The following is a 25,713-nucleotide window of genomic DNA, read 5'->3' as shown; positions in this document are numbered from 1 at the left end:
CACACTTTTTACTGGAATCTGGATCACCTAGCATTTCTTTCCTCCCTTCCACAGTTTTTCTTCCAAGCTTAGATCATAACACAGTCCAATATATTGTTAAACAATAAATAAATCTAGGAGTCCCTCAAGGCTCCTTTTCTTGACCAAGCTGTGTTCCTAATAATTTGCGTGGTCCTGGGAAAATCTGCCCATTCAGGTTGAGTGTCCTACTCCGTAGAGTTCGGAGGTTGACTTTGATGATTATTGAGAGGTTTTCCAGCCCTGAGTGTCTGATAATTCCATATCAAAAAAATTGAAGTCATATAGATATAAGTATGTGACAGTTGATTTAATAAATAGAACGTGTTTTCTAAAATATTTATTGCTGAAAATTATACTTGGATATTTGGCTCTTGCTCTGTGTGTGTGTTTTCTTTGGTTTTGACTGTATTTGACACAGGAAGAGTAGGAGGACCCAAGAGCATGTGTATTTCCTGCAGTGCTGGTGACCTCAGTGTTCATGGAGCGATGCAGCCAGGGCAGAGACCTGGGCTCAGAGTTGCACAGACAGTGTCCCCTCGGCGCTAACATACAGCAGCGTGGCCATGCCAAGTTCTGACCTTTCCCGCTTCCAACTCCTCATTATAAAATTGGAATAACAGTCCCAACTTAGAACAGTGTGAGAACCAATGAGTTGAATAGGAATTGCTCAGTAGAATGTCTAATGTGTCAGATGCGGTCAACCCCTTCTAGTTCTCAGAGGTGAACTTGATAGTCAGTATTGCCTGACCCCCCCGGGGCCAGTGATGAGGATACAGAGTGAGAGGTGATGGTGACAGAGGCAGAGGAAAATGTGCTCTTACTCTGTTTTTCCAAAAACTCCGAGAATGCAGTCCACTTTCTCTGCTAAGAAATGTCTAGTCAGTGTGTTTGAAATTCCCAAAAACAATGAGGAGTTAGTCACAGGGGGAAAAATAAAGTCTTTATTTTTCTCATAATCATGAGAAAATTTGGCCCAACAGTTCTCAAATGTGGTCCAGAGAGCCTGGGATCCCGGAGACATTTTCAGGGTCCACGGGTCAAACTGTCGTCATGGTGACAGCAAGGCTCTCATTGTCTTGCGGAGTTGGGGAGGGCTTCCCAAAGCCTCTGTGACCCCTGAAGATGGCCAGTAAAAGGTGTGCTATGTATTCTGGTCATTAAGAGAGAGAAAACCCTGAGCTTTCGTTTCTGGTGCAGTGACTATCAATAGATAGAGCCCCATAAACACAGGCGCTTGGGAATCGTTAGAAATCTTTAAAAGTGGAAAAGGTTCTAGAAGTAAAAATGTGTTTTACTTTTCAATTACGGTTTATCTTAAATATCATGTTGTGTTAGTTTCAGGTAAAGTCAAAGCAAGAAGACTTGGTCGTACCTGTTCTTCACCATCATCAAGTCCCCATTAGTGTACATTTTAGAATTGTTTGTTTGTTTGTTTGTTTGTTTGTTTTCCCCCCAACAAGCCGAGCTTCCATTCATGACCACACCCCTGCCCCAGTTCATTGCAGGTCAGGGTGTCTCAGCCATGACTTCACCTTATAAGTGCCCAGGAGCTTAGAAAACTAAAACTCCGATGCCCTGAATTCCAGGGCCTCTGCCCCAGACTTTCTGATCTAATGGGTGCAGGGTTTCGCCAGGGGGTCAGGAGTTTTGAAAGCCCCCGAGGCACTCTGTCATGCAGCAGAGTTTGAGAAGCACCATTGTAGGACAGGTGACCTGAACCTAGGAGCCAACTTTTGGGCGGAGCGTTGGATGGGCAGATGGGTGCTGGGAGCAAGAGGCTGGCACCTACCCATGTCTGTTCCCGGGGCTGAGCTCAAGAGGAGCCAGACTGAGGGGTGTGAGCTGCTCTGGGCCCCGCTGCCCGGAACCCCTGCAGCACCTGTGCCCTTGGACTCAGCGGTGCCCCACAGGTGAAACCTCCACTCTGGATTCCAGGAGCGGGCATCCCGTGGACTCTGCCCTCAGTGTCCTTGCAGGGCTGTGGAAACTGCCCGTTCGTGATCCCAACCCCCTCCACAGTGCCCTCGTCTTCTCTAAACTGATAAACGAAAACATGGAACAGAGTCTGTTTTCCGTCTGGTAGGCCAGCACCCCTGCCGAGACCAAGTGGGTTGATTCCGCCTATGGCAGGTCCCACGTGCCCCTCCCCGGATATCACCGCCAGGCCTGCCAATGTGCTCAAGACACCTGGGCCCAATCCCATGGTTGTCATGACAGCCAAGTTTAAAATAGACTTGCAGACACCAGCGCTGTTCGGCCGACTCTGACCTACATGTAAGCATAAATATTCCTCGCGTTGGAGCGGAAGGGATCTGAGTTTGATTCGGGGGGAGGTTTAGAAACGCAGGCGATGGACCTGCTGCATGCGGTTCCAGAAGCTGGGGAGCAGCTCCTACATCGTGAGGATCATAAGAGCCTGTGCCTTGTATAACGATGCCCTTGCGTAGATGACACTCTTACTCCCTACTGTCACCTGGTTATGAATTCGGTCTGTCTGCAGAGAAGCCCAGTGATGATAAGCCTTGGGGAGCAGAGGTAACCCCTGCTATCAATATCCCTCTGCCACCTCTATCCGGTGACAAGAAAACAAGGAAATAGAGAGCTGAGAAGGGGGAGGTAGGATATTTGGAGCGAGAAATGGGGAGCCTCAGGGAGGAGATGTTTACCTCTCAGGAAATCGCCTGTCATTAAGAAATCCAAAATCCTTCTCCTCTCTTCATCCTGTCCCGACTCTTACTGCGTTATGTGCGCTCCGTCCACTGAGCTGCCTGCCTCCTACCGTCTGCTGCGGCCAATGTCCAGGCGATGATGCCGGCCTTTCCCTCCGGACGGTCCTGCTGAAGGGCGTTGGCCGGAAGCACAGGACAGGCTCTAGCCCTGGATGTCCAGTGAGTCCGATGCGAGCTGCCCGTGCTGCCGGGCACAGGACACGCGGCTGGTGTGAGAGACGCTATGGAGCACGACGCACGCCAGGTGGGGAAGATTTCATAGGAAAAGTCATGTAGGCGATGGCATTCATAGTTTTTACATTGATTGCATGTTGAAATGAACATATTTTGGAGATATCTGATATCTGAGTGAATGCAATGTTGAATTTCTCCTGCTCACGTGTACTTTCTAAGCGTGGTTTCCGCCGGTTAGGGTTCCCCAGAGAAACAGACCCAACAGGAGAAGATCTACAATGGAGGCCGAGAAGTTCCACAAGCGCCGTCTGCAATCCGGGGCTCAGGGCGGCCAGAGGTGCAGTCAGTGCCAGCCCAGAGACCCGAGAACCAGGGACTGATGGTGCCAATCCCATGAAGGCAGGAGACGAGAAGGAATGGGACGTCCCAGGCGAAGGACGAGGTAGGAGAAAACGAGAATGAATTCCTCCTTTCTCTTTGGTTATATCCAGTCCCTCAACAGATCGGATGGGGGAGGGCAATCTACTCTACTGAGCCCACTGAATTAAATGCCAGTCTCCTCCAGGAGCACCCTCACAAACACACCCAGCAACAGTATTTAACCTGGGCACCCCATGGTCAGTCAAGTTGACACATAAAAGCAACTATTACACTGTTTTGTTTTACTTTTTAATGTGGTAACTAAAGAATTTTAAATACATGAGTTGTTCTCATCATAGAGAGGGGGGTAGGAAGATGATAGAAAGACCGACAGATGACAGCTGATGAAGATGGAGGCTAGAGGGGCAGCAGGGAGGAGAAGAAAGAGGAGATTTAAATCTCTGCCTAAATGTCATCTTCTCAGAGAGACCGAATCTCTACCTCCATTCATTCAGTATCACATCATCTTTTTGTATTTTCTTTATAAAACTTCACAGCATTTACTACTCTGAGATTGTTGTATCTGTTTAGATCTTCAGACTCTCTTTCCTCTCTAGGATGTGATAATAAGGCTGTCTGACTTACTCACCACTTCATGCCCAGGACCGAATAGATGTTCAATAAATACCGGATGGATGGATGGATGGATGGATGGATGGATGGATGGATGGATGGATGAGTGAATCTTTAGCCTTCAGTCACGCTGATTCTTCTGTCAGGTTTTCATCTTTTTTTCCCCCTTCGCTTTGTGGTGTGACTCATAAGTCATAAACACATAAATCTGCTTTCAAAACGCAGCTCAAGTATTAACCTCTGTGCCACTCCCCAGCACTCTGACCTACAGAAGCCTGAGCTTACACCATTGCCACATCTGCAGGTAACTGTTCCTTCTCCACCGTGGGTTCTCTTACCTCCGAGTTCCCATTGCTCCCCAGAAAAGTCTGGCATCCTGACTAGGGAGAAAAGCAAAATGATCATGTCAGGTGACTCGGGGTTGACTTGTTTACTTAGCTAACTGGTTGACTCAGAGCATCTCCGTTCCCTTACTTGTGAGGTAGAAGCTTCCCAGTATAATTTCCTTCTGGAGTTGCTTTTGTTCTCATAACCATGTATGTGTGTGTTCTTTTATTATTGCACAAATGAACATTCTATGTATGTTTTCTTACACCCTGCTTCTTTCACTTAACAATTTGTTATCATTTAATTTAGAGCTCTTTCCACATCCATGGTATGAAGCTAGCTCATTCCTTCTGATGGTTGCATATTATTCGATGTCATGGTTTATCCTAATTATTAACTGGTTTCCTACCGATGAGCTTTGAAGTCATTTCCATTCTTCTGTAATTCCAAAATAAAGATGCAACAACTAATATTCTTGAATGTGTGTGAGGCCTACAGTACATCTATCAGTAAGATAAAATTCTAGTAGGGAAATCACTGAACCAAAAGATATATGTATTTTCAATTTTCATAGATGTTGCCAAATTACACTTCATAAAGTTGTACTGTTTAAGCTTCTACCAACAATTCAGAAAAGTGTATGGTGTTGCATACACTTACCAACATAATGTAATACCAAACATTTTGATCTTGGTCAACCCAATAGGTAGGAAAATGCTATGCCATTACAGTTTCTATTTATATTTCTCTTATCAATTTGCCTAACATGAGCTAGGTGCTCCACGAATTTCAGCTCTATTGTTATTTCATCTTGTTGAATCGTTTTATTTATTTCATTATAGATCTGAGTTCCTCTGTTTACTTCCTAGTTAAAGAACTAGGATTACAACCCATAAGAATAACTGCACAGCATGGATTGGAGACTGTGGAGCTGTCTGAGCTGCGGAGGACTCGCCTAAGCAGTTCTCTGTGCTGGACACGGGGAAAGCCCTGAAAGGAACGGGTGGAGACTCTCCTGCAGGTGCCCCCAGGCCGTCCACTGGTGGCAGCTCCACGGCTGACTCCCATGCTGGGCGAATGGGAGCAGAGCGGCAATGGAAGTGAGATGGGAATCCCACGCGAGAAGGTAGAGGGAAAGTGCACTGCTGCTGTAAGAACTGGGACTGTCCCTTCACCCTGACTTTCAGGACAAGAAGAGTTGTAATTGATGGAGTTAGAGGGAGAGAGGTTCCAAACAGCCAACTCTGGCCCCAAGGCACAGACCGGTGAGCCTACAAAGGGTGGTCAGAATGGGGAGTCATATGGACCCATGAGAAAACCTGTTCCTCTGCTCACATGGTGAGCAAAGCATTTTGTACCAGAGCAACCACTCCACAGATGGCCGTTTGTCCAAGGCTGGGCCAGTGGTGCCTCTGACCTGGCCCGTGGACTCTGCTGCCCATGGAGCCCCAGAGGACTTAAGGCTGAGGTGCACTAGCTGCCCCCAGATTAGATCCTTCCGTGCCTTTATAAGTCCCTTACTTTCTTTAGCCTCAATTTTCTCCTGCTTTATAGTGTGGTTAAAAGCCGGTTGTACAAAACATCTATCACGCAGCTAGACTCACGGCTGGTTTGCTACAGTGAGGGGGAGCTTGGCCAGAGTGCTCTCCCAGGGCCTTTTGTGTGCCCTGAAGGAGCGCTCCCCGTGACAGAGGTGCGGAGCGCGTGGAAATCTAGGCTCTGTCATCAGTGGCCTCTCGGTGATGTCTGAGGATCTGGGTAAGATCTCACAGGAGAATAACGTAGAGAACAGAGAGATGGAGTCTAACAGCACAGACTCGAAGAGCAGCGACGCCTAAGGTCCCTGCGTAGCGTGACACAGGGCATGGACACACAGAGCTGAAAACAGAAAGAAAAACAAAAAATAAAGGCTGGAGACTATCGAGGAAAACAGGAGGGATGAAGGAAATGAAAACCACCCGTAATTTTATCGTCCAGAGTTACCACTTTTAATGTGTTCATCTATTTGTTTATTTCTAGGCAGAGTATTACTTTTCAAACCAAAACTACATCCTACTTTACATACTTTTTTTTTAAAGATGAAATTCTGCGTGAAAATGTTCAACATGTACTCAACACACATTCACTGAGCGCTTACGATGTTCTGGGTCTTGGGCAAAATGACAGATGAGACAGAACATGTCTTTGCCCTTGTAAGGTTTGCATTTTAGTGAAGAACGAGCCAATGGGAAGTAAGAAGAGACAGGACACCCCAACGGGTCGTGCTATGGGATGACAGAAAGCAAGGTCAGGACATGGAAACTAATAGGATGCTGGCTGCTTCTCACAAGGTGGTCAGAGAAGGAGTTGGTATTTGAATGGACTCCCAAAAGGGAAATCAATCAATAAATTAAAATATGGTATTATTTTTGTGGTCTTTTCGTTATCTCTGATGTATTTTAATTTTTTAGCTGTTTAACTTGTGCTTTATTTATTTTTTCATTCTAAATATGCCTTTGCCTTTGTCTCTGACAAAAATTCAACTACCTGGTCTTAAAGACAACACAAGAGACAGCGATTGAACAGGTGATTTTATAGCTCTATTGTAAGTGAAAAGCAGAGCTGAGCTGAGCGGAGAAATATCTAATTTGGTCGAGTCTGGGAAAATAGATGAGATTACATCTAAGTCAAGCTCTGAATGACCACATAGAACAGGTGAGGAAGGGTATAAGTGCAGAGTACACATGAGCACAAGGTGTGTGTGTGTGTGTGTGCGCGTGCGTGCGTGCGCCGGTGGTAGGATGTTAGGTCAGTGAGAGAAATAACATCTAAGAGGCCCAGAGTATAGATCGGTGGTACAGAGGAGGTAAGAGAAATTACCTTCAAAATATTTTGTTCTAATAATTATTTGCAGGGTTAATAAAGAGGGATGTGGAATATAGGCGGTGTTCCAACACCTGTTTAAGCTTGTTCTCTTCTGAATATAGTTTTATGCGATGCTTTTGTGCCTGATGTTCTCATAAGGGAGCACACACTTTTGGTGAGAACTCGCTTCCGAGCAAGCAAATCTTTCTCTCCTCGGTTTCCCTCTGTCCTTGGGGTTTGCTTCGTTTTCATTCATGGATTAATGTTTTGTTTTCTTTTTCATGGTAGAAAAGCTTTCAATGCTGTTGCAGAAAACATCTGTATAAAGTAGAAACAGGTTTCAATTATGTCCGTAGAGAATACGTTCTAGAAATTGGAGGTAAAGAGATGTTTTCTTTTTCATCAAGCATTTCAACCACTGTTCAAACCTGTATTTTATCAAAGCTTTCTCATCAGTTGAAATCGATCTTCTATCTAGAGAGATAATGATCCATTCATGGAAAGTGCGTGGAATGGTTGGGATCGATCCTGAGCTCCACCCGAGCTCTGGGACTTACTAGGTAGGTGACTTTGGGAATAGAGGTTTGGAACTTGTGAGTCTTCGTCTTCAAGTGTAAACTAGGGGTGAGAATTGAGCCCCACTTTAGAGTGGTAGTCAGCTTGAACAAGGTCATGAAAGTGAAAAAAAAATGCTTTGTGAACTCCGGAATATCACAGGTGGTTCCTTTGGTTTTGTGACCTCGTCTCCCGCTATAGCTTAGAGAATTTTCCATCTGTGTCCATTGTTTCTGTGATGCCAACTCTTTGGAGTTTATAGTTTTTGTAAAACTGATTTATGAGACCTCCTGGTCCAGATCATGGCATCTCATAGTAACGTTATGTCCATAATCTTCCTGTTTTCAAATATACCAGAGATAAATGTTACTACTTCGATTTTAAGGAAGGGTTCTTATGTATGGAACCTGTCTGTGGTCGATCCTTTCGTTTCAATTAATGTGAACTAGAGACTGCTCCTTTATGCCATTGGTATGAGGCTTCTACCACAAATTATAAAGATGTGTCATAATCTGAGTCTTTTTTTCTATTTCTCCTCATAAATCAAATGACATACAACCAAAAACATTCCTTTTTTAACACCAACAATTGTGATAACAATTGTTATTATTGAGTTCTTTCTGCCTAAAAAACAGTGTATTCGTGTGCTTTGTGTACATGACCACATTTCAATCCCCAGAGCAACTCTGTGTGTTAGCTGGTATTGGTATATTCACGTAACAGACGAGATGCCTGAGGCTCCGAGATGGTGAACGACCTCCTCAAAGCCACACCGCAGACAGGTAGCATGTTAGGCTTCGGATACAATTCCGCCTGACCGCAGGACCAAACTGAGAGAGTAACAGTACAGATACTGATACTCGAGAAATCACGCACACAGAACTCTATGGTTTCAAGCGCAGAATCTTTGACATAAAAGCAGGGTCAAAATTCCCTTTTGATCACGAATAGTTTGAACTTGGGCGAGTTGATGTAACCTCTCCGAGCCTGCTTCTCTCGTCTGTCATATGAAGGTCCTGTCTCGTCTGAGTTCTGTACTCCTGTGTTTCCTCGGGCTGTGTTGAATTTTTAATACCAGGAGAAATCAGTAGCGGCAGCACCCAACTGCTAGGGAGTCGGAGATCACTGTTATCGCTCATTTTTAAGAGTCAATAATGTGTGAAATGGCTAGAAAATGTTCTGCTGCAACAAACGGCAGGCCTGTGATTATCATTTGTCTTTCAGACATGTCACAGCTCTTGAACTTCACAGCAGAATCGTATCATGTTATGCCTGAAGGGGGCCTTAAAATTAGGTGGAAGTATTAGAGAAACGCTATGTGCTATGACAAATAAACCCCCAAATTTCAGCCACTTAACAAGATAGGACTTGATTTCTCTTTCCCATTACAGTCCGACACTATGACTTTTTTGTTTGTTTTTTTGTTGTTGTTAATCCTCACCCTAGGATATTTTTCCATTGTGTTTTTTAGAGAGAGTGGAAGAGAAGGAGGGAGAAAGAAAGAGAGAGAAACACCGATGTGATAGAGACACATCTATTGGTTTCGTCCCACACAACCCAACCAGGGCCGGGGCTCAAACCTGCAACCCAGGTATGTGCCCTTGACTGGGAATCAAACCTGTGACCCTTCAGTCTGCAGGCCAGCACTCTAACCGCTGAGCTAGACCAGCCAGGGCCAACACTAAGACTTCTGGTTTGAGGACAACTTTCCTCTATACACTGGTTCAAGACCCAGGCACCTTGCATTTTAAAACCTCCTAAGGCCAAGTCATCCACTGGGAGGCTGTGGAATGGGACGTGGATGCAGAAAGGTAGGCCCTGGGTAGGGCAGGAACCAGGACAAGGGGCGGGGGGCAGGGATTGGGGGACTTCTGTAACACTCCCAACAATAAAGACTGAAAAAAATAAAATTTAAAAAAAGGTATTGTCATTTCTTCAAAGCTGTGACCCAGAAGTTTACCCATAGCTTCCACTTACATTTTATCGGCTACACCTCCCCCGTGGCTGTGTAACTGGAATAGAAGCTGGAGGATGTGGCAGGAAACACTGATGTGGGGACAGGAGGCCACTCTGTCCCCATCCGCTCTCGGACCAGCATGTCTGTGGTACCCAGAAGCACACTCGCCGTTGAGGCCAGCCCTCAGCAGCTCCAGTCCATGCTCTGCATTCCGGGACCTCTCCCTGAAGTCTGGAGGCAGCTCCTCATTATCAGGGGATCTGGGAACATAGAATAAAAGATGTCTGTCTCCCGAAGACGCGCCCCTTCTACCAGAGTGTAGCAGGTCCAGTAAAGCCACCGTGAGGCTGATTTAGAGGGGAAAGGGCAGAAGACACCAGGCACGCACTGGTCTGCAGTCGCGAGGGGGTCTTGCTGGGCTGGCGAAGCGTCCTTGCTCTGGCCCAGGAGGAAGTTCTTTGTGATTCGACCCTGGACGTGCCCCTGGGGGAACTTCCCTGTCTGCTGTGCTCCCGGACCTCGGTTCCGGCTTGTGGGAGTGGTTCATCAGTGGTTCTTCCACCGTTACCTGGTGGTGTTGGACGCCAAAGAGTTTTCCCAGCATATTTCTTGCTTTCGCAAATCTTGGGACCCGAGAGGTGTTTTATAGTCACAATGGTTTTGGTCTGGGTTTTGGTCTTTAACACCCAGGGTAATTGTTTCTTTGGTAACATAATTTATTTTAAAGGTTCCTGTTCGGGGTTGACTTGTGTCGCCCCAAATGCACAGGTTGAGGTTCTCAACACAAATACCTCAGAATGTGACCTTATTTGGAGATCGGGTCTTTCTCAGTTAAATTAGGGTCATTTGGGTGGGCCCTGATCCCGCACGGCTGCTCTCTTTACACAGAGAGAAAGTTGGAGACAGGCTCATAGAGAGGGAAATGCCACGTGAAGAGGAAGACATCTGTCTACAGGCCACGAGGAAGAACCCTCCTCGCACCCCTCAGATGGAGCCAACCTGCCCACACCTCGATTTTGGACTTCCGGCCGCCGGAACTGGAGACAGAAAGCTTCTGTTGTTTAAGCATTCCAGTCCGTAGCCTTTAGTTATGGCAAAGTAGCAAACTAATAGAGCTTCTGAAAACGTTTCTGACCTTTTTTTCTACCAATCAGATCCATGTGTAAGACTTCGAGTTTTTCCCAGATACAATAATCAGATGTGCCTTATTTCTCTGCTACCTAATCCCCATGCCCATATCTCTCCACTTAACGCCTGATTCCGTGGAAACACACCAACCAATCGGCTTGAGCAGAAAGGGCTTATTTGCCCTTCATCTGATCTCTGTTCTTGGGCCGACTCCTTGTGTGTCGTGGGAAGATTTCATGGGTCATCTTTTTTGCTGATAACCTTTTCTAGAAACATTGTCTCTTACCATTTGGGGTCCAGATGCCACTCCCTTTTCAACCTAGCAAGAACCCACGTTTCAGAATTCTATTTCCTGATGTGTCTGCTCTTAAATCGGTCAGTTCTCTCCCGAACTCGGCTGTGTCTTGCAAGGCCTGGCGTGGGTGCTTACTAAGGCTTTCTGCAGAGATCTGGGTCGGTGGGAATGTGGTCTGTTTCCGGGTGACAGTTTCATCACATGAATGGAATAGCATGCTAGGCAGAAAGGGCGTTTCTTTTTCCGTTGGTCCTGCCTGACCGCTAAGTCAATGCCACCTATTTTAGGTATTTACTAAGGCAACATTTTATTTCCAGGAGCGATCTTTATGTGAGTTTTGTAAGTGATAGTAGCAGTTGTGACAAATTAACCCCCAAAGTTCAGCGGCAAAACACAACCGAAGTTTCTTTCTCTCTCACATAAACGGTAAATAGCGGTGTTTCTGGTATGGAAAGGTTTTGTTTTGTGTTCATGTGGAAACTCAGAGACCCAAGACCCCCTTTCATCTAAGGCTCCGCGAATCCCGAGACCTCGTTGCTTCTGCAGCTAGTGGCCAAAGGAAGAACGTGGGGTGTCAAGCACGGCCTCCCCGAAGCCTGGACGCTGCTGGCTCACAGTCCCCCCCACCCCCCGTCAGGAAGCCGACCAAAGGGCCACTCCCGGCTGAAGAGAAGCCCGGGAATTCAGTCGACGTGTGTGCCCAGGAAGGCGAGAATGCGCAGAATTGGGTGAGCAGCGGCAGTCTTGCCGATTAGAGGTGTGACGCCTATTTTGTAGATGTTAAAATAGAAGCTCAGAAAGTGAACGCAATCTGTCCAAATCGCCTTGTTTATGAATGGTGGGTATGTCTGATTCCTAGAGACAAAGCGGAGGAAGCCAGCAGGATGGTTAATATTCTGGAAACCTTCCCAAATTTGCCAGATTTAGCCAATAAACATCCAAGACAATCAATTGAATTTGAATTTAAGATGGACAGCAGAAAGAAATAGTATACGTAGGGTAACATTTTATCTGGAAAACCTGCATAAAAAGAATGTTATAAGAATTACAAAATGCAAGGAATTTCAGGTGCAAAGAAGACATAGAGATAGATGTGCAAACCGTGTTTTGTTTTCCTGGGAGAGAGTTATTTTTTATGAAAGTATAGTGGACAAACAACATTATACGAGCTTCTGAAACATGTTTGAAAATATTCCATCTGACACCCACACAGTGCAATGCCTGACAATTAGGACACACGTCTGCCTCAGTCCGAGAGGGACTTGCCAGTAAATAGAGCTGCTCTTCAGAGGAACATCTTGTCACCAAAAAGTGTGGGGTCACTTCGAAAATTACGCAAATGTCTGACCACTAAGCTAAGCTGCACACCTGATGTAAAATAACATGCTGAAGCTGATATCAAAGAATAGTAAATGGCAGCTGTCATGGAAGAAAAGAGTGGGAGATGAATTTGGAAGCTGTCTGAAGACTCTCGTGATTCCTGTTTTGATTCTGGGAGATGTTTGGATGCAGTAACTTCATATGCAGGTGATAGTTTTATTTTTTTAAATATGTTTTTATTGATTTTTGAAGAGAGAAAGAAATGGAGAAGGAGATAAAGATAGAAACATCGATGAGAGATAAATATTGACCAGCTGCCTCCTGCACACCCCTTACTGGGGATGGAGCCTTGCCCAGGAATCGAACCTGCCACCTCTCGGTGTGTGGGACTGTGCTTAACCACTGAGCCACACTGGCTGGGCACAGATGATATTTTTTAAATTGCCATGAATCTTAGCTATGGAATGGGTGAGGTATCTGTGGGCAAATAGCTATTCTAAGATACACTAACATAAAAAAGTCATTTGTACTGTCAAGAATATAAATTAAATGTTTACATTCTCTAAAACAGAAGTTTTATTGTGAAATAACCGAGCCAGCTTAATGGGTTTTTGCTCATAACCATTCCCTAAATTATCTCTTAACATTTCTGGCCCAGATGTCATTAGGTTCCCCAGCTCCCGCATATATTATCTAATATCCAGGGCAATCTGTCCTGTGCTATTTGCCACATGTTACAGATTAGAAAAACGAGGCTCAGAGACATTCCAAGGACACAGTTCTCATCAGAGCGAGAACCCCATAAGGCCTTATATTGAGATGTTTTTCATTCTAATCTGCCCCTCTCTCCATCAGGGAAATTAGATGACCTTCCGCCCTCCTGTCTGCTTTTTCCAAAGCCCACCAAGCCCAGACACACAAACAGAAGTAGTAACTGGGTGATACGGGGTTTGTGAACAAGGTCATTTGATAAAAGAGCGGATGGACCTAAACACCAGCTGTTGAGGCTTTGTATCCAGGGTGAGTCCCCAGGAAACCTCGCAAGAAGACCTAAATCACTCTTCCTCCCAACCATGCCCTAAATAAGAGTCATTTGAATGTGCTACTCACCCGTAAGTAAGAGATGGTTGGTAAAGATTTTGTTTTTGTTTCTGAATGCGCGTGGCTTAGACGGCCAGTAACACGCTGTCAGTCCAATGTCCTCGGGGGCAGAAAAAGGGCCTTCTCTTTCCATTAGGGCTGATGAAGCCGTGACTCCGGGTCATCAGAAAGTGTTCCATTACGCTCTGACGTTCCCTGGTCATTTCCCCGGCGTGTCTGCCGCACGGGGAAAGGCCACGTGTTCTCTGTTCCATGAGTCAGCATTTTGTTTCAGCGACGGTCCGGAAAGGAACGGAGAAGGTGCGTGTCGAGGGGTAAGAGAGGTGGGCATGTGGAAAGAACCAGAGAAAGTGCCAGAATCATCTTTCATTGCTGAAGAGGAGATGTTTGCTCAACAAGCATGAATTTCAGTCATCCAGCTGCCGTTCTGCAAAAAAGAAGTGCACCGTTGGTGGAAACGCCTATGTGTTCATAAAAGAGCGTGTGCGGGGAGGTGTGAGTCACTTCTTCAGTCTGACCAGCTGACTGCAGCCAAGTAGTTACTGACCCTGGTCTCCTCAATCATTCTTTAGAAAATTAGGAACTGTCCTGGCCGGTTTGGCTCAGCGGTTAGAGCGTCGGCCCACGGACCAGAGAGACCCGAGCTCGGTTCCCGCTAAGGGCACGTACCTCGGCTGCAGTTTGTCCCCGCACGTTTGGGGTCATGTGGGTGGAAGCCACTCGATGTGTTTCACATTGATGTCTCTCTCTCTTTTCCCCCCTCTCACCCCCCCACCCCCCGCTCTATCTGAAAGATGAATGCAAAAATGTCCTCGGGTCAAAATAAAAAATAAAAAAAATTATGAACCAAAGCAACAGTTCTCGCCACTGCCTTGTTTATCTGTTTGGCTCCAAACGGTTTTATCAAAGAAACTTGCACGCGTGAGCTTTATGGGATGAACTTCAATTCTGACACGCGGAGAACTGTGTGTGGTAGGAGCCTTGGCAGAAGCACCCCAGAAGCACCCCAAGCTTGCTTAGGCATGACCAGATACCGGGGGGACACTGTTCCGAGTCGACATCACTCCCAACTCCTGGCACCCAGATTTTAAATCTGTCTCCCTTTCCTAACTATTTACTCCCGCGTGGACTGAATGTCTAGCATTTAAAAGTTACAGCACACAACCCTGAGTTATCCACCGATCTTCCCACGTGTTATCAGCAGGTGACGACATTTGTGTGTTAAATGAAAGAGTTGTGGGCAAAAACAGGGAGCGATTGTGAGTTTTTACTATCTAGAAACCCGCGGCCCCCTGGATCAATTATTTTGCGGAGCACTTGGCCTGGAATGCTCTGTAACTATTTCAGTTCTTGGGAACCTGCTTTCGGACTCACGGAGTAGCCCTTTTCTAAGGTTTCAAAGTGTGGTGCGGACCACTTTGGAGACACTGAAACATGGTGGGAAAAAAATGTATTTTGGAGTCAGGTGGATTTGAGTTCAAATCCCATGGCTGAACTCCATGTAGCTAGTTGGTGTTTGGAAAATTGACCTCTTCCCTCCTCCGCTGTGAAAAGTGAAGATAATATGGGTAAAGAACCCAGGGAAGTGTGTGACATGTAGGAAACTCTTGGTAAATGCTTGTGATGAAAAACTGTACCTGGTGCTTCCGAGTTTATACAGCAGTTTATCGTGATTTCTCCGGCTCACTACTTTGCGTACGACTGGTGTGTTATCAGGGCAGATGGCATCAGAAAACTGCAGCGGAGATAGGAGATTGAAACAAACAGAAAGACTAGACAAATCAAAATGATACAAAGTTAATAGAAGATTTGTATTTCTGGCAATATATTGCGGGGGGGGAGAATCCCTGAAAAAACAACCTCTTAATTCAGTTCAGTCACTAAGAGTGAAGAGTAACAGGTTGAGAGTGTCTTTTTCATGCACAGCTGTGTTGGTGAGGAAAGAAGAAAATACCAAACGGTCTCAAATGAAGAGAGAGAAATTGGGACGCTCGGTTTTGGTGTTGAAGTCAAGGTGACCGAAGGAGCCTCTGCGGACCTGACTCATCTAGACCAGGAAGGTGCGGCCCCCACGGGGAAGGGAGGCAACCCGGCGGCGGGCAAGGTGAGGCGTGAGAGCGGGGGCCTCTCTCACAGGTGAGACTCTCACCGCCGCAAAGACAGAGGTGACGGATTAGACACCACCTACGCGCCGGTGAAGACAGACAACTTCGAGGAAGAAAAAGTCGCTCCTAACAATGCATAACCGTAAAACATATTTTGATGTGTGAAGGAGGAGGAATGACCGAAAGTGAAATATCCTCAGGTCCTTGTATTTGGGAGGACAGTAGAGAGTGTAATCAATTTTATATTTTGTACGATAAGTACACCCATTACAACTTTAATAGTATACGAATAGTGGTTATAACTTCGAAACTAGTAGACAAGTACAAATAGAATTTCTTAAAATCATCAATCAAGTAGAAATAATTAGGAAAAAGTGAGAAAGAGCAGAAGACAAAATGCAGGATAGCAGATATAAATTCAATTATATGAGTAATCAGAAGATATAAGATAACTGTGGCCCAGTGGTTGAACATCGACCCTGCCCCAAAAGCTCACGGGTTCTATACCCAGTCAGGACACGTGCCCAGGTTGTGGGCCTGCTCCTCAGTGAGGGGCATGCAGGAGGCGGCCAACCGATGCTCTCTCCCATCCATGTTTCTATCTCTCTCTCCCTCTCCTCTCTCTCTAACATCAATAAAAAAAAATTTAAAGAGATAAAATAACTGATCACACACACACACACCTACACACATATTTAAATCACATGAACATTGCTTGCCTATTTTCTCAAGCAATCAAGCAACAGATGGTAAAAATATATAAATTCATAATCAACTCCCCATTCACGTTTATTTCCCTCCTCTATTTATCTGCTGTTAAGCTCCCAAAGCTGGGATCACTAGGGAATTCTTTTTGTATTTTTAATTTTACTAGATCATTCCAGATTGACTTTTAGAGGAGACAGAGTGATTCACACTCTCAATTGTCCAGCGGTGGCCGTCATTTTTATGTTTTTGCCAGTCTGAAGGTTAAACAATATCATCATTTCTTTAATTTGTATTTATCTGACTACTGGTTATGTGTTTAATAGCTGTTTTTATTTTTTAAATTACTTTTTCAATAGTTTATCTCTTTTTCTACTTGTTTATCTGTTTTCTCAGTTTGTTGGAGCTTCGTGTATGACATGTGTTTTGCAAATATTTTTCCTATCTACCAGTTCATTTTACTTTTTTTACACTTTCTCATAGAATTTTACAAATGTTTTTCTTTTTATTTATTTTATTTTATTTATTTATTTTCTTTATTGATTTTAGAGAGAAAGGGAGAGAGAGATAGAAACATCCATGAGAGAGAACATCGACTGGCTGCCTCCTGCATGCCCCCCACTGGGGGTCAGGGTCATGGCCTGGGCATGTGCCCTGACCGGGAATTGAACCAGAGACCTCTTGGTGCAAGGTCAACACTCAACCACTGAGCCACACCAGCCTGGTCAAATTTTTTTCTTTTTAAAATATAGGGTTTTTCCCCCTACAATTTAACAAGCATCTGAATGAATACAAGCTTAGACACTTCCACAAGAATTCAAGAGCAGCATCTCCAAAGGTACTCAACAGTGTCCACGGCTCCAGTTCAAGAAGCAAGCTCACCAGGGCAATACTGCCTTGCTCAACGATGGGGTTAGCCAGGTCTTCTGGTCCACCGACTCCTGTGCCCTGGAGTCCTGGCGGACATGCGGAGCACTCGCTCCAGGGCACCGAGTGACTCACGGCCCTGAGGTTGCAGCCACCCACGCCAGTCGTTCCACACACCGCATCCTCTCGGCGCCGAAGGCAAGTGCTGCAGAACGAACCTGCCCTTCCCTGTAAATGAACCTGCCCTTCCCTGTAAATGAACCTGCCCTTCCCTGTAAGCGGCACCTTCCTCATCTCGCTGGTAAACTGCTTTACGGTGTGCTGGAAGAAATTCTCTGAATGATGATGTGCTTTTATACTGCACTTATCAATTGCTTCCAGAAAATATTTATTTACTCAGTCTTCCCAAAAGAACCAGCGCGTTTTGTCCGTCTCCAATTTCCAGATCCGGAAGCTGAGAGTAACGGAAGCGGAGAGCGACGTACCCCAAATAACCGAGAGCTGGATGGGGACCCAGCCACAGGCTGCTTTCTAGGCACTTAAAATTCCACCTCAAGTTTTTATGAGTAAGAAGGAAAGAAATAACTAAATCCAGTCTAGTTAAGTTCCGAAGATTTAAAAAATGCATAATTCTGAAAGCAGTGTCTGGTGAGGGTTGGGGGTGGGGGCACTTCCTTCCACATGGTTCCTTCTTCCCACATAGATTCCACTTCTGAGGTTATAGAACTCGCTGCACCAAGACTCTTCTAAGTGATTGCAGACTTCAAAGGTGTCGCAGATCTGGTCAACAGACCCTTTGACTTTAACTTGGAGGGAAATTAGTTTCCAGAATACATGTGGTAACTTTTGACCCTTAGGTTTTCTGTTTTTCTTCAAGTGTTCTTCTTCTCCTTGTGTGGAAACGTGTGTTGAAGACAGAGCCCCAGGCTCTCAAAATAATAAGTTATTTGGGGAAAGAAGAAAATACTCAAAGAAAAATGGTTTACTGTTGAGCTGTCGCCTGGAGTGTGTGCAGACCTGGGACATGGGGAAGCTGGGACGTGGGACCTCTGGCTCTGCCCTCGGTCAGTTGCCTGTGCACCTTGAACTCTGATGAATGTGGCAGAGATAATGACAGAAATGCTCATGTTTTTTGCTACCCTTTATCAGCTTGTTACTACGTTCAAGGTTTTATTCTTCATGTGGATCGTCTCAGCGAAAATCCATACAACCTCAATAGGCTTCATGGGCCCATACCCTGAGCCCTTCTAAGGACCAAGATAAGTGGAACTCCAAGGGACTGTCCCGGGGCCATCTGTAACGTGCTAGACCTCTGCATCCAACTGAACTTCGATAAACATTGTAGTGATGTAAGCACGAGGGTACAATGTAAGAGGTGCTAAGCAAAGAGTCTGTTAGAGCAAAGCCACAGGACACTGGAGTCTACCATAGGAATGTGATCTTGACCGAACCACACAGTTAAAACTTCAGATGCAGCTGAAGATTTTTTTCTTTCATGAAGCTGCGGTAAGAAACTCATTATACGAGATACGATCATTTTGGAAAGAGAAGTATTATTTAACACATTCCTCATGGGATATGGCTCCAGATTGTAAAATGAGTTTTCTGTATTGGAGTTCACTCAAATCCCATCCTGGGGACAATGTGCTTACGGAGCTCATTCTGAAAACATCCCTTTGTATTTGGGAACTTCCAGCGAGTCTACTAAGTCGGGGGGAGGGGGATGGAGTCTCACATTTCTCGTTCTCTTATTGCTCCTAGATGAATTGCTACAAAGCACATCATTTATTATCTCTATTATGCCAAACTGATAACATTTTTGAAAGGCTCACGGAAATTACTTGAGCGTAAGATTGTTCAAGGATCAAACTCAATGAAATTTTTTTCCACATCTGTTAAAAGAGTGGATGTTTCATTTCTGAACAGATATTCCTACATTCTTGAAGACTTTTTTTCTCTCTCACTGATGTGTCCCATGTAGTATCCTGGCTCTGCTGCCAGGCTGTGGAAGACCCCAGTACAACTAAAGGACAGCCAGAGCACAGCCAAATGGCTTTCATGAAACCAAAGTACATGGAGGAGTTGGTGAACTCAACGTCTTGCAGGAAACTGTGTGTATTTCACAGTGGATTGAACAGAAGCACAAATCCAAAGTGTGACATGAAGAAGCCACTCAATTAAAACAAAAATGTTCTGCCCAGCTGGTGTGGCTCAGTGGTTGAGCACCAACCTATGAACCAAGAGGTCACTGGTTCAATTCCCGGTTAGGGCACAGGCCTGGGTTGCAGGCTCAATTCCCACTAGGGGGCGTGCAGGAGGCAGTCAATCAATGTTGATGCTTCTCTCTTTCAACGATGTTTCTCTCTCTCTCTCTCTCTTTCTCCCTTTCCCTTCCTCTCTCTAATAAAAAATCAATACTGATTTTAAAACCAAGTAAGTAAACAAAAATGTTCTTCTGTGTCTCAAATGGCTTTATTTTGGAGAGAACAAATCAAATCTAATGCACTTGAACAACAAGCATGTGCCAACTCATCCGGTTAGAGCAGGGATTGTCTTAATTGGTTGTCTTTCATGCATCTATTTCATAAAGTATATTCTAGGAAAAGAGGGATTTCTTTCTGAGATCTAAAATTAGCAACAGGGAAGAGGCAGCCCTTTTTTCCTGATCCCCTTTCTATTATCCTTTTTAAGAAAAGTTTTCAGGGAGAAGGGGAATGTATCCCTTACCTCTGAAAACTTCGGATTGATATTCTGTGCTCTCTGGCATATGCGGCTGCATAAACTTAAACTTAAATTCCAATAAATCAAAGAAAACTAAAAATTCACTCTCTCAGTCATATTAGGCACATGTCAGGTGCTTGTTAGGCACATGTGGCTAGTGGCCACCATATCACATAGTGCAGAACTAGAAAATGCCCTTCAGTGTGGGAGATTCAGTGTAGGCAATGCTGGTTGTTACTTAAGAACTTTGTGAGCATGAACTATTTCTGATGGTCTGCCAAATCTGGGACTTTATGACTCTCCTTTTCATCACACTGAGACAAAAATTAGAGGGCCCAAATGATTAAAAGCAGTCAAAGATTAATTCTTCAATTACCCCCTGTTAATCAAAATTTCTACTAATTAAATTATCATTCACTGTAAAGTCTCTCAACCAAGACAACCTGTAGCTAATCACACTGTAGCTCAAAAAGGATGTAAATTTTTTCTCATATAAAGCTTCAGATATTGAGACTTCTTTTCCACAAATCTTAGCCTACCCTAAGTAATAAAGAAATTGGCATTGCAACAAAAAACAAAGAATGTGGCATTGACTTAGCAATCAAAAGTAGGCAGCAAGAAAAGCGTATCAGAAAACTGAAGCACCTTTTGATCTGGGGTACAGAACATTTTATTAACTTGTTTCCAAGGCAGAACAAAGTCCTCTTAGACATATAGCTCTAGGGGAAGGGAACAAGAAATAGGTCAGCCAGTGCTACATATTTATTGGTTATTACTGACTGCACTTAGCAAAGCATTAGAAGAAAAACTTGAGTTTGGGTGAAAATCGTCTGGTTTCAAAAAGAATGAAGTAAGATTTAAAAAAATTTTTTTGGAATGTGAGGGTTGGTGAAAACTGCACTCCCAGACTCAAAACAGTATGAAAAAGTTTGAGACGTGTTTGGAATAACAAACATCTATTGAAACTCAGCCCTATGTTCAAAATCCGTTTAAGAGTATAGTTTGAACTCAAGCGCATCATCCCACATAGACTCAGGTGGCCCCATTAAGTCTAGAGAAAGAGGTTTGTGGGCCAGAAAGTAAAGAAATATTATACATTTTTTAAAGGATGTCTAAAAATTAACTCTATCTATAGTGATTGCTATACAGAAATAACTATAAAGGAAAAGATGAGTTGCCTACCAAGTCCCTGGTAAAACTGATAGCCAAAAAACCATGAGCCTAGACAATCAATGATCAATCGGTAAGGTAACAATAAGTGAATTCCTTTAACTCTTTAAGAGTTAAAACCATGTCAGCCTTCCTTAACGCGCTAGCAGGAGAAGAGCTATGAACCCTGAACAGACTCGAAGGACAGTTTATCCTGCAGCAGCTCAGATGTGGACACGGAGGAAAAACAGTCAAGGAGGAAACCCCCACAGGCAGATCCACATGATAGAAGGACAAGGTGGTTCTCCCAGGAAGCAGAGTCAGGGTCTACAAAGGGAACTCACTGTTGCCGTGGTAGGGCACATTCACAGTGCCTGTCCAGAGGGATTTCAGAATTGCTATGGATCACTCATGGGTGTGTTTCTGCTATTTTTCTTTTCATAAGTAACAGTTTTTGTACATTCCCTTGGCAAACTATTATATTTTGAGCATGGGTTGGGAAGATGACATTTCCTTAATTCAGAGCTTGCCAAAGCACAAGACACCCAGTGGGATCTGAGGAAGAGAACTGCATGCTACTCGGAAGTCTTTGACTTGGACTTGGATATAGTAACTGGATGGGATATGTTGTTTTCACTCAAGAATGATGAGTGTGAAGAAAAATAAAATGGATATTTGGTCACTGGGGGGTGAACTTGGGAAAGACCTGAAGTGCTTATCAGTATCCATGTTCTCCTCTCTTTTCTGACCATATATCAAGGTTACACATCCCACCTTCCCTTGCACTTAGGCATGACAATATGGATACATGCTGGCAGTAAATACAAAAAGTAAGGTGTGTCCTTTTCCAGGCAGGGTCCGTAAAATACCTTCCCAATACCATCCTTCTTTCTTTCTCCATCAGCCAGCAAAGTCGAACAAAATCTAAGAGTCTAGGAAATGATGGGCTAAAACATCCTGGGTCCCCGTGCCTTCTGCCCTTCCACATGATGTGAGGAAGATGTAAACTCTGCTATGTTAAACTGTTAAGATTTAGTAGCTGTCTTTATAGCAGTTAGCCTACTCTGACTAATGTGCCAAGAACCGCAGCATCACGTCCACTAAAAATAGAATTCTATTATGCACAGAGTTGGAATGGATCATTGGGTACAATGGGCAGAAGACAGAGTACATTTTCCCACAGTTTGTTGGACCAATTTTCAAGAAAGCGGCGGGGGGGGGGGGGGAGGATAATTCACTGGGTAGAAATTATCCATCCACAACTAATATGTTTTTTTCTTATTTTTCGAAATAATGAAAAATAAACTTCTAATTTTATAGGAGCATTAAAATCAAACAAGCATGATTTCTCAGTTATAAGGCTTAAAGCAATCCTTATGAAGATATTACATGTTCACCAACCCATCTTAGAATGCAACCTCTCAATTGACCTTGACTTCTTTTATTCATAACATTGTCATGGTCAACTAGTCCCCACTCTTCTTGTTAGAAGTAAAAAGCGTTACATGTGGGTCTCAGTCCTTACCCATAAAGGGATATCCCCAAGGGATTCTCAGATATAATCATCTGTGAATGTCCCATGGAAGCTCAGTAAAGTACTTTGTAGGAAACTAGAAAAACTTCTCAAGTAATTATCACACCACACTGCCTCCCTCTCTTTACCCCAGTCCACCACTAATATTGACGAGATGCGCATGGGTGTGCTGAACTCCTGGTCAGGTGGAGCATCAATGAAAAAATATGATTTGGAAGTTGCTGCTCGTTTTCCTTTGCAGACATAGCTCTTCAATTTGGAAAATAATTTCTTTATTAATGATCCTCAAAAACCAGGTGAGGAAAGGCAAGAAGGGTGTGATGATGGGTCATGAGGGAGTGTGGCAGGCTGCCCTGCATGGTGGCCCCCAGTGCAGCTGACAGTGTACTGGGTGGGCAACCACAGTGGCCAAGGTTGAGAGCAGAAGCTGCTCCTCTCAGACACCAAGTGTGGTGTGCACTTGACAGAGACTGATAATTAGAGAGAGGTTTCTTCCCCCCTCAAAGACCAACAGGAGCTCCAGTGGGAATCTGGACACCACCACAACAGACAACGATGCGTTGAGCAATGCAACAGAACAACTTCTTCCAGTGGTACAATGACCAAAGGGACATCACCCTCCCCAATATCGAGGAGTTCTCTGTCTCTTCAGTTCTCTCACCGCATGGCGGTTAGAGGCGCGAGTAGCTCGATCTTTTGGTTGAGTAATTCCCTAAGTTTCTCTTTTCTTTCTATTGAATTTATCGAGGTGACATTGATTAATTAAATTATGTAAGTTTCAGGTACACAATTTTACAACACATCATTTGTGTCTTGTGTTGTGTGTTTACCAACTCTTCTACCTCCCTTCACACCCCCTTACCCCTGGCAAACACCGTGATGTTGTCCGTGTCCATGAGTCTTTCTTTTTTCTTTGCATGGTCCTTTCACCCCTCTCACCCGGCTGCCAACCCCATCACCTCTGACACTGTCAGTCTGTTTTCTGTGTCCATGAGTCTGTTTCCACTTCATTTGTTAGTTTGTTAGATTCCACATATATGTAAAATCATATGGTACTTGTCTTTCTCTGACTGACTTTTTTCACTTAGCAGAATACTCTCCAGGTCCACCCATGCTGTCCCAAAAGAAAGATGTCCTTCTTTTTCATGGCTGAGTAATATTTCATTGTGTAAATGTACCACAGCTTTTTTATCCACTCATCTACTGATGGGCATTTGGGCTGCTTTCATACCTTGGCTATTGTAAATAATGCTGCGGTGAACATAGCGGTGCATATATTCTTTCAAATTAGTGTTTCAGGTTTCTTCAGATAAATTCTCGGAATTGGAATTGCTGGATCATAAGGCAGTTCCGATTTTCAGAGTTCCAAGTTCAGACTATAGTTCCTACGCTGAGAATGATAAAGTTCATCACAGTTACCCTTACCTACGAGATGAGTTCTGTAGGAATATCATTTGCAGAGGATAGTGGGACTGGCTCGAGCCTCAGCCGGTCAGTGAGAGGAAAGCTGTAAGCTGCCTTCACAGCCCCGGCCCCACAGAGCACTGCCCCCTTACCACAGGCTCGCTCTGTAAACCCCAGACTTGTTTCTGTTACTCCATCCTGCAACCAAACGTACCAACTTTTCATCACACACAAAATTAGCCTCAAAATTAAAGCCTGTGTTTTCACTTCAGGATATCTCAAAATTATAGTGAAAATTATTTGGGGTAAGTCCTTATAGATACCTATGCAACATGGCGCCAAGGAGGGTGATAACCACCTCCCATCTGCAGAATCGCGATGACAAACTCCTCCTGTAACACACGCAGTGCCCGGTCTTACCCAGGCACTGGGATCCGGCCCGCACCTCTGATCTTCACTTCTTAGACCCCCTTGAAGAGATTTCAATCAACATGTATCCTGAAAGATAAGAATTCATAATAAAAATGTTTAATACCTGTAAATGTCTATATTCAATAGTTCACTACATTTTAATAAAGCTGCAGATCTGATTCCATAGAAAATTTCAAAATACCCATGAATTCATGTATTACATGATCTCTGCTACCACTTTTGATTTGTATTATTATTATTTTTTAAAGCATACACATCCCCAATTCACCGACTTATTTGATAACAGCAGGGTGCAATTGGCAAGCAGATGGAGCCTCCATGGATGGACTGGCCAGTGTCACAGGACCTCGTGGCCAAGGCAATCCTGTCCCGTGGCTGGGAGTCGCACGGTGCAGAGGGAGGTCAGTTGATGTTACCAGCATTGTCAGAACAGCTAACTGTAGACACTTTCCAGGGCAAACAAATAATGATGCATTTGTGTTTTCTTGGGAAGGAGGTCATAAAGGTGCTTGCTGGTCTTGGCTTGAAGTTGTGTGCCCACCAAGTGACCCCGTCCTGCTCCATACGGGAATGTCCCTTGATTAAAGCCAACAGAACCGAAAGCGGCTCTCTGATCCCACACAAGGACGCCTTAGGCAGTGAGTGGCCATGGAACCAGCCTTCTTGCTGTGGAAGAGAAGGTCACGCAGGTCCCTGAGAGGGTCACACAAGCCAGCCAAGGTAGCTCCACATTTCTCAGGAGCCTTTGATGTCTCCGGCCTGACTGTGCTTCTGTGGGCTAAGTTAAGGGCGACCATGCCCTGCTCTTCCCTCATCGAAGAAACTAAAGCAAAGAAAGGACACTTTCCAAGGTCATATGGCCAGTTCAGGGCACAGTCAGACACTGAAAAGTGGTTAGAACTGCAGTGCAAGGCCCCAGGTGTGAAAGGCCAGACTGGAGGGAGGATTTAACACTAGTTAAGAGACTAGAGCCATCAAGACTGTGGTCAGTTTCCCCTGAAATCTTGCACTCTCTCTGCTGGTTGAAAGAGAAATGTTCAAGTATATTAATGATTTACTGGGGAGGAGGGCAGGTGTCAGTTAGATCCATAAACGTGATTACTGGCCCACAGGCAGGGTCAGAAACCCTGCGCTGCCCCAGGCTTCCCTCGCAGGGGCTGCGTCTGCATTCCTGCTGACAGCGCTGTTAAGTGAGCTCTTCGGGGCCTGTGGGCTGAGGGAGGCGACTCGTGAAGGCAGAAACCTGCTCCAAGGAGATGCAGCAACCTCCCCATCCGGTCTTCAGCTTCCAGGGTAATCGCCATGAACCTGAGGGCACCTTCTCTTTGCAGGGGGCTGATGAGTCCTCCCGG

The sequence above is a fragment of the Molossus molossus genome, unplaced genomic scaffold (genome assembly GCF_014108415.1).
Source record: "Molossus molossus isolate mMolMol1 unplaced genomic scaffold, mMolMol1.p scaffold_m16_p_15, whole genome shotgun sequence".
NCBI classification, from domain to species: Eukaryota; Metazoa; Chordata; class Mammalia; order Chiroptera; family Molossidae; genus Molossus; species Molossus molossus.
Note: the sequence above shows the minus strand (reverse complement) of the source record.